Source organism: Trachymyrmex cornetzi, unplaced genomic scaffold (genome assembly GCF_001594075.2).
Source record: "Trachymyrmex cornetzi isolate Tcor2-1 unplaced genomic scaffold, Tcor1.1 scaffold958, whole genome shotgun sequence".
Lineage (NCBI taxonomy): Eukaryota > Metazoa > Arthropoda > Insecta > Hymenoptera > Formicidae > Trachymyrmex > Trachymyrmex cornetzi.
Genome location: NW_017300309.1, coordinates 53,960 through 63,965, shown reverse-complemented (window position 1 = coordinate 63,965; position 10,006 = coordinate 53,960). Strand labels below are relative to the sequence as shown.

The 10,006-nt window shown below is 29.0% G+C and overlaps 1 protein-coding gene across 1 annotated transcript in view; it reads right to left on the bottom strand.

Annotated features, from left to right (window-relative positions):
• Positions 1-10,006, bottom strand: part of Dh44-R1 (Diuretic hormone 44 receptor 1) — a 62,549-nt gene that overhangs the window by 34,818 nt on the left and 17,725 nt on the right. The window lies entirely within an intron of this gene.

Here is a 10,006-nt window from a genome sequence, read left to right as displayed (position 1 = left end):
TTGTTGTTAATCCAACAGTAGTTAGAAACAACAGTAAACAGAGAAAGAACGATCTTATTATTCCTGCCTCTCACTCTCTAATCGTCTTTCTACCCCCACCATTGCCATCAGCGTCCATTCTAGATGTCGATGATTGAATGATAACCGAATATTCGTTTTCGGTTTCGGTCGGAAGCCAAAATGTGTTTTCGGTCGAACTCTAATAGTGCTTTAACAATATACAGATTAAATAAATAAGAATCAAATATTCTAGGGAGAGAGAGATATATTCCTATCGGTCAAATATTAACAACAGTTTATGTGTACAGAATTTAGAAGCGTGTAATTTTTTAAATAGAAGGAATTTTATTATTAAACGGTATCAAACAATTAATGGAACAAGTAATAAATATTTAAATATTTTTGAACATTAAGCAGTGGAAATCCTTAACTTTGAAATTATTAAAGGTAATACTTTTGAGGTTTTCACGAGTGTTTTTTTTCAGAGATGCTAAAGGATTTACGGATTATCGTGTCGTGATCTATTGCTAATGTCAATGTTTCTGATTTTTTCCGTTCACTTTATCGGAGCAAGGAGCGCACTAATGATGCAGTATCAGGACTAGTAGCTCCTCGCCCCAATGAAGTAAACGGTAAGGTTCTTGCCGTAATGAAACGTTGGTATTAGCAATGGATTACGACACGGGGATAATCCGTAAACCTTTTGGTAATATCTTTGAAGTATATTAAAAGTTTTCAAATTTTTTTTCTTTATAGTTGACAATAATAATACTTATGTATACTTACGTATGCATGTAGCGTAAAATTAAAAGTTATGATACCAGATCATTTAGAGCATGTTGAACAATTTTTGTAATAAAATATTTAAACGTTCATTGAAAACAAATGTTCAGGTATTTAAACGTTCAAAAATGTTTACATGTTTATTATTTTTTCCATTAACTGTTTGATATTTTTAAACAATAAAAATTCTTTCAATTTCAAAGACTAAGCGTTTCTTAATGTCTCCTATGTCTCCATGTCCATATAATTTTTTTTAATGTTTCATCAATAAAAATACACAGAATATTTGACACTTATTACATTTATTTTTACACTCTGTAGATTTTACGATATACTTTAACGATAGCAATGAACAATAAAATTATTGTAGAATAATAACGATGTGCTGATTGTTGTTAATTTTTTAGTAATTCATGTTACTTCACGAGAAAATATTGTAATGCTAACTATACATATACACGGAGAAAATTTTATATTTAAAATTAACTATAATATATTATAGAAGTTGCGGACTATCATGACAATTATAAGTTTAAATGCTATAGTTATTTTTTTAAAAACAATAATGCAACGTAATTTTTACACTTTTTTATATTAAAAATTTTTTATTACAAAATCAAAACTTGTTAAATAAAAGTTAGTATTGTAAAGATAAGTAAAAAATATATACCTAGCAAATTTTGCTTGAGTATCATAGTAAAAAGTAACTGTTTTCATGTTAGAATATGACTTAAGCACTGACTTTTAACAAAAATTACTTTATTCATATGATAAAAATTAGTATTACCATAATAAAAGTTATGTCAAAATCATGTTGTGATGGTCCATCGAAAATACAAGACATAGTAAAGTGTAAAATTGTGTATTAAAACTTAATATAAAATTTTCTCCGTGTAGTACTGACTAATAATTCCTGATATGATCATCATAAATAGAACGTGATTGGATTTATAGTCGTATGTTGTTCTTTTCATTAAAAAATATCTATTGTAACGACAATTTATTTGGCTACCATTACAGAATATAATTATTAATATGTATTTGTATCGTCGGACAATTATATACGTATATTACGAAAAAGGAAAACGAACCTCACATACGCTTTCACGCGTTAACTAAAAAATATAATACACGAATAATGTTTCCAAGCTTTTTCATGTGTGATTCAATTTCTGGTGCAAATTGCCTGACAGAAGCAAAAGGCCATGTCAGCAGATAGACATAGTAAAGCACACGTTACGGGCCTACATCGATATACTTGTATCGAATCATTCGTGAACGAATGCTCTTCTCCGTTTATATTGAGTTCCGATGTAAAGTGAAAAAGAAAAAAATATCCTCTCATCGTCTCCCTCGTCTTTTCAAGTTTTGTAATTGTAATATATTATATGTATATATAATTGTTATGGGGAGAGGGAGGGATGTACGGTCTTGCTCACACGAATGATTTCGTTAACCGCTAGAAAGCGCTGTTTTTAATTAATTTAACTCGAGGTAGAGAGGTTTGAGTGCCTCTTTCTATATCAGTACCAGGGATGCCTTTAAACAACCTGCGGCGGTTTTCAGGGCTCTGTTCGACCGACCTCGAACGACGGCAGTGATAGACCAACCCTTTCACGATCCACATATAAACCAATTATTAAATTGTCGTCTCCGACAATCCACAGAATTATAAAGTGATATACATTAAATCTTTTATTACAAAAATATTGTATTTTTACATTCGTGCGTGTAATTGGTTGAAAACTCTGACGTAAATTCTTTCAGTTACTTCTAATAAAAAATAAGATAGAATTTTTCTCTTATTATGATGGAAATTAAGAATTAAAATAAAAAAATATAAGGGTAAAGGTAAACTTATAATTATAAAATAAAATCAAGGTCAATAAACAAGTAATCATGTGGAGTTAGCAATAAAACTGTAATGAAATGACATCAAATTTATTAGAGTCAATAGTACCTACAATAATGAGACTTTTATTTGATTTACCTTTTTTTTCGACTCTAATAAATTTGATACACGTTAAGTTTCGTTAGGTATTAAATATTACAATTGTTCGTTTATCAACCTTGATTTTATTCTAGTTGTTTGAGAATTAAAACTTTAATTTCCATTTTATTCCTCGATAAAAACTTTGTTTTAAATATAGAATAATGCTTATAACACAAATATGTATTCGTGCAGTACCGTATCATAAGTATTAAACATATGCATATACGAGTATGTATAAATAATTAAACTTGGAATTACAAGATCAACAATAGAAATTATACGGTACTAAATCAATCGAGAGAAACTTTTTGGATTTCTTATTAGCAATGGCGACATACCAAGATTTAAATACGATCGATGCATTCGAATTAAGACTGCAGCAATTACGTCTACTCAATCCTTAGTTTTAGATGTAAATAATATTGAATAGATGCGAATAATAATGAATGTATGTATTGTTAAAGGAAAACATGTAAAACGATAAATAGCGTTGTCAAGTGTGATCTCGTGCGAATTGGTGCGAATCACGTCACAAAAATCAACACCGACTTCTCCTTTTCGCTCTCTTGCTTGACTTGTCGCGACGAAAATTGACTTACAATTTTTAAGTTATCAGAGCTCCATACATTTTATACGTTTTGAATTTTCCAGACATGAATTCTTTATTTCTAGTTGTTGTCGCATCGAATCGATTTTCGATTGACCGCTCATTTGCAATAAATTATAATTACGATTATCGGTTGTAAAAAATTTCATTTACGTATATTCTCAATTTTGGCAAAAATATAGCAACAGATCCTTTATAGTGGGCAAATATGGGTCTTTAATTCGCGCTTTCGATTCGATATGCTTGAATACAATAAAACGTAGGAATTATATTAAAATTATGGATATTAAAAATGATTTAAAAAAGAAAAAAACATTCATATAATTGTAAATTATAATCGCTTGAGATTACAAGATGATCCTATTATACTTTATAAATATAAAATATAAATTATTGAAATAAAATGCAAAAGATTTATACCTATAATTCTGTATAACGTTCGTATGATTTACGTATAAATTGTCATATAATTATAAATTGCATGAATATAAATGGTATATTTATTACAACTTGCATAAATTGTGAAAAAACCGATTTTCACAATAAAATCGTCAAAAATAAATTTTTTATACGAAATTTTATACTTAATATTTGATTTATGTATGTACATACTTTTACAATATCTTGAAGCAATAGTAAACATTAAATAAAATTTGAATTAATATAAATATTAAATACATTAAAACAATATTAACTTTATATATATTTAAACACACACACATATGTATAAAAATATGTATAAAAAGTGATAGTAAACATTAAATAAAATTTGAATTAACATAAATATTAAATACATTAAAACAATATTAACTTTATATATATTTAAACACACACACACACACATATGTATAAAAATTTAATAATATTGAGAATGAGTATCTAACGATTACTATATAATATAATTATCTTTAACTTAAAGTAAAACAAAATCGCGAGTTTCTTCAACAAATTTGCGTATACTCGTTTTTGCTTTTGTATAGAACTTTGCATAGTAGAAGTGTATCCTTAATTCAGCTTTTATGCGAATGTTGAGTTGCTATTCTCATTTATTTTCCTTGGAGACCTGGTATTGCTAAGTATGCTCTTTGTTCCTTTGTCCGGTAGTTTAAAACTTTGCTCTGCTTTGACGCATTAATTATTCACAATCTAACCATTTGAAAAACTATCAACCTTTATACTAAATTATTTCCTAATTTTCTCGAGTCTTCAACTAATATCCTAACTTAAAACTTATTTTGAATTTAATAAATTACTTATTGTAATTGTATTATTTAGTTTATTTGATTAAATGAATTAACAGACATTGTATTTCAAAGCAAAAAGAGTGTGGCAAATTAATTCGTGTTGAAAGCTAATCAAAACTAGCCAACAAAAATCTTTTTATAAAAAGTAAAACTTCCAAAATTTTTAATTTTTTATGTATTCGTTATCTTTATTATTTTTCTTTCATTTTTAAAGTTATCACGTTTTTTTTCTTTCTTTCTTTCTTTCTTTGATATTATGTCACTCTTTCTCCATTTTCCTTTTTTCTCTCATCTTCCTCTGCTTTTATTTTTCTTTTTCTACATTCTTTTTTCAATACTTTCTTTTCTCTTATTTTTTTATCTGTTCGTTCTATTATTAATACATTTAAAAAACATTATACTTATCCGTCTTATTATACATATAGGTACAACAAAATATATATATGTACATATATATATTTTGTACATATATCCATGTTTGAGAGAAACTACTGAAAATAAATGGAAAATAAATTCCATCTTGGAAATTTTTCAGGACTGTACAAAATATTGTTAGTACGTCTAATTGGCATAGTTCTGGTTATTACTGTGGAAAAGTAGAAAAAGATTCCATTACTTAACTTTTTAGAACTTTCAACAGAAATTTTTTGCGAAATTGACATGCTTAAAAAAATGTTTAGAATATAATGTAATAAAAATGTTCGATTTGGTTGGAATTGACGTATACTGCATCAATTTGATAATTTACATTATTTTGCAATTGCATATTTGCAAAATTTTATCTTCTGAATATAAATATTATTGACAAACGTCGAAGTAAAAATTGTAAAGTAAAGTATAATGTCAAAATAATTTTATAAAAAAATTATATTTGAATTAAAGAGTCACGATTATATAAATCGAGGTATTCCAGTGAAAGATGATAACATCGTTATAATATTACTTAAACAGATAAATACGATAAATTCGACCTCGATGCGACAATATGACATACATTTAGTGTATTTCAGAATGGTTATTGGATATCGATGCCCAATCCAGCATACGAGCGCGCGCGCGCGACGAGTGTAACCAGCTTTATGGATTTCTTCCCTCTATTCTTCGTTACATAGCTGAATCATTAAAGCCTCCCCCTTTACGAGGTATGACATTATTCATTGTCAGTATCTTTTTGATTATCACGATAAACTTTGTCTTTCGTATATAAAAAATTATTTGCTTTTTTTTAGCCGAAAAGCAATTGTTTAATTACATTCATTTCATCGTGAAATTACATTTATTTCGCCTTGTCATTATCCAATTATCACTCTTCTTCTCTTCTGTCTTCATTTTAATCTGTTTTTATTAAAATGAAACGTCCTATAATTTTGAAATAAAATAATATTTAATATAAAATTTGATTTTATTATTATGTTAATGGATAACATTTTTGTTCAAACTTTTTCCAACGTCTCTTAATTTAAAAGCTTACAAATTATTAGTTACAGTAAATAATGATAGATATTTTCACATTAATTTGAAATTTTTTAAATAGAAAGAATTGTTTTACGTGTTAAAAAAATGTTTCGATAACATGTCGATAAAAAATATTGTACTATGCAAGCACATTTGTTACTTGACATTCTGTATAGGATGAAGTTTCAGCAAAATCGAAATTAAAAAAATTCTTTTTTTCTAATTTTCGATCTTTCGCTTCATTTCTTATCTCGTTTATTCTAGTCTTCTATGTATCGACGTCACGTTTTTGTCGAATAAACTTGAAGAACCATGATAGGATGTGATCAAATGGCTCTATAGCGAGTTAAGTCGGATAGTGTCAGCTGTGTACTCACGCGAGATCACATATCGGGAATAGATCGGTCTAGACAGATACAGCTTTCAAAGTTCATACTCAAGGAGAAAACAAACAACGCGTTTCTAAGCTAACACTTTTAATTAAAATCGATATATATTTCCAGAGTTTTCACGGATCCCTTTCCCTCTCTCCCTTCCTCCTTCCCTCCTCTCTATCATAATTCATATCATTTCCCCAATTTACTTATATACACTATTCTATTCGACTTTTACAAATTTAATTAAATGAAGAATAAATCGCATGATTAATCATTTTGATTGTTTCCATTATTAGTAAAGTAATCTGACTTGATTTTTTTTGGGGGGAATTTTTGAAAATAATCTGTTATAATTTAAAACAGTTTAAAAGGCGATATATTACATTGTAATATCAAATTATTTTACGTAATTTAGGTATACACGTTGTAATTAAAATTACGTTTACGATTATATAAAACATTACAAAGTGAAAGAGTAATTCATCAGCTTTAAAATCTATATTTACTCAACTTCAACTTTGCTAAAATATTAAAAAATTGCGCTAACGAGATTGATAAAAATCCACCGTTTAATTATAAGGGATCGGTCTCAAACGAAAAAAATTTGAATTGCTTTCATTTGATTGGTTGGAGGTAGAATCGAATTAAAACTTCGTATTATTGTCTCATCAAGTCTTGATCGTCGCTATCAGCCTTAATTTTCTGTTTTCAATTGCTGCATCTGACTCGTCGAGAACGAAAGAAGAGAAGAACTTTTGTATTTTACAAGTGTCGTTATCACAATCTCCCTTCCTTCTTCTTTTTTTATTATATTTTCTCTTATTCTGTAGATTTCTGTTTTCAGATGTCCATCATAGCTAAATAAGCGTTAAAAAAATATGTGAGAGTCGCAAAACGATCTACTTTAAAGTTAAAGGTTAATGATAAAAATGCGGAAATTTATTGATCGATATAAAAAAATGTATGTACCTATACAACACAGAAGATTGAAGCAATATTGCTGCAATGTTACAATATTACTGATTGCAATGTAACATTGCAGAGATATTACGAAAATGTAAATTAACAATATGCCTGCAAATTGTCAGTAATATGCGTAATATTCCAAAAACATTGCAAAACTGTAATTGTTATTACAATAATAATAATATAAAAATATAATTTTTTACAATATTTATGTAGTAGTCTTTTAGTTTTTAGCAGCCGTTTTTATGATATAATAATTAATATAGGGTAGGTAGTCCAACAGTGAACCAGTAATACACCTGAACCATTGCGATGTTTCGTAAATGCGACGTTATCAGATCGTGCTGCTATCATGCAGCGACTCGCATTTGAACCCCTCCTCGGCTCCCCAGTCGACTGATAAATCGCGCCAAGGACAGCCATGTAATGTCACATTTTAAGAATTTTGGGTTGCAAAGTAAGTTTTTTTTGTAAATTTATGCATTTTTTTATGTTTTTGTTGTTATACCTATCATTTTTTTCATTGTGCAATAGTTTTGTGTGCACATTTGGCTTTATTATTCTGTAAGCAACTTTCTGTTATCTGGAATTATTTTAGACATTATTTAGGAGATTATCGTGGAAAAAGTTAGGTGGTCTACAATGAATCATTTTGATGTAGTGAGCAATGAACTATAGTATATTGTAGACCACGTAACCCTTTCTACAATAATCTTCAAAATAATAATTCATTGTAATAATTATTTAGAATACGGCCCCTCCCCTCACCTAAAATCTCAATAAAAATATACTCATTTAACGCGTTTTCACTCAAAACGAAAGAAAAACGCGGTGGTCGGCCTTGTGGAATCTTCACCACCTTATAATTATCTATTTTACAAATAAACATTTTAAAATATAGCAAAACTATAATAATCCTAACAATTCGCAGTGTAAAATATGTGGTTTATTGTTAAAAATAGCATGGTTCATTATGTAACACCCCTTGTACACAATGAACCATTTCCCGCTTTTTAAAATAATCGAAATTGTGACTAAACTTCAGGGATAACTTAAAAGTTATTAATTAAAAGTAGTTAACTAAATTCATAAACTGTATTCAAAAAACTTCAGACCTTCAATTCAATAATTGAGAGAAATACGAGTCTCTGAAATTTACATGGTTCATTGTTAGACCACTTACTCTAATCCATTTTTATATTCAAATAAAAAATTTATTAATCTATTATTTGACGGCCATTTCATTAGCTAAATTTTATATTTATTTTAAGTGTAAAATCAAACAAAAGATTGTATAACATCGATTTTGAATACAATCAACGTATCATTATCGGATAAGACGACAATCAATTAAGCTGAAAATGATTTATCGAAATATTAATTATGTGATCGATGATGTATTTACGCCAGTGCAGTTTGCTTCCAGAACAAAACGAGAATCAATTGAGAGTCAAGTGGAGGGGATGCCTTAAAGCCGTAATCACACTACAGACTCCCGACTCTAACTCGACTACTGACTCGGACTCCCGACTATCATTCTACCAATCACAGCAAGGCAGCAGCCGACTCTGACTGCCGACTCGAGAATAGAAATCACTCTATTCGATCGACTTTGAGTCGGGAGTCGGGAGTCAGAGTCGGGAGCCTGTAGTGTGATTACGGCTGTAGTGTGTTTTACCATTCCTTAGTGTAACATGACGTCTCAGCTGTCAAGTCGTGACAACATTTGTTTGATATGAAAGCTTTGCAACCCGAACGTACGAAATAATAGTTCCCAAACACGTAATTTGCACGAACATACAATGTCGAGTTCTTAGAATTAGATTTAGACGCTTTTTCGCGACAAATTCGTTGTACGAAAATTGACACGTATGTGTGACTGCGTGTATCATAGGCTGCGTGAGATATTGCTGGGTAGTATAAAAAGCATGTCGATGTGCTGCGCGCTGCGCGACATCTAGTGATTTCGTCGGAGTTCGTGCTTTGCTTTAGGATCCCTTTAATTGTTTTTCATATTAGGAGCCTCTTTTTGAATGAGTAAAACCGGCACTTTTAATAAAAAATTTTACATACAACAAAGTATAGCTATTATCGATTGCTAACTTTTGGCGATAAAACTTAAATATATTTCCCATAATTTTGACATGAAAATAGAAATTAGGTTACAAATTAATAAATAACTACAAAAATATGATATATATGCGTGTACATATATAGGATATAGATAATGCACTGGAAATTATTTAGGCAAAAAAATCTAGCTATGACCGTCATAAGCCTGAATATGCTTATACTTAGTGATTAAAAACAAGTTTTTAAAAAAAGGCATCCCAAAAAAAGGTATAATAGGCGACTTTATCCTATTTTTGTCTTTCTAGATTGATTAAATCGTGTATTATGAAAAGGGAATATTGTTATACCTTCATTATTCAAGTCATATTTATGGTATACATTTACCGATTAACAATACTTTTTGAGAGAGCTTCAAAAACATTAATTAAATTAATCTTTGCCATTAGGAACTTGTTTTAATCGAATTCGGACTTGAATTGAGACTCTCGTAGACTCTCTCTCTCTCTCT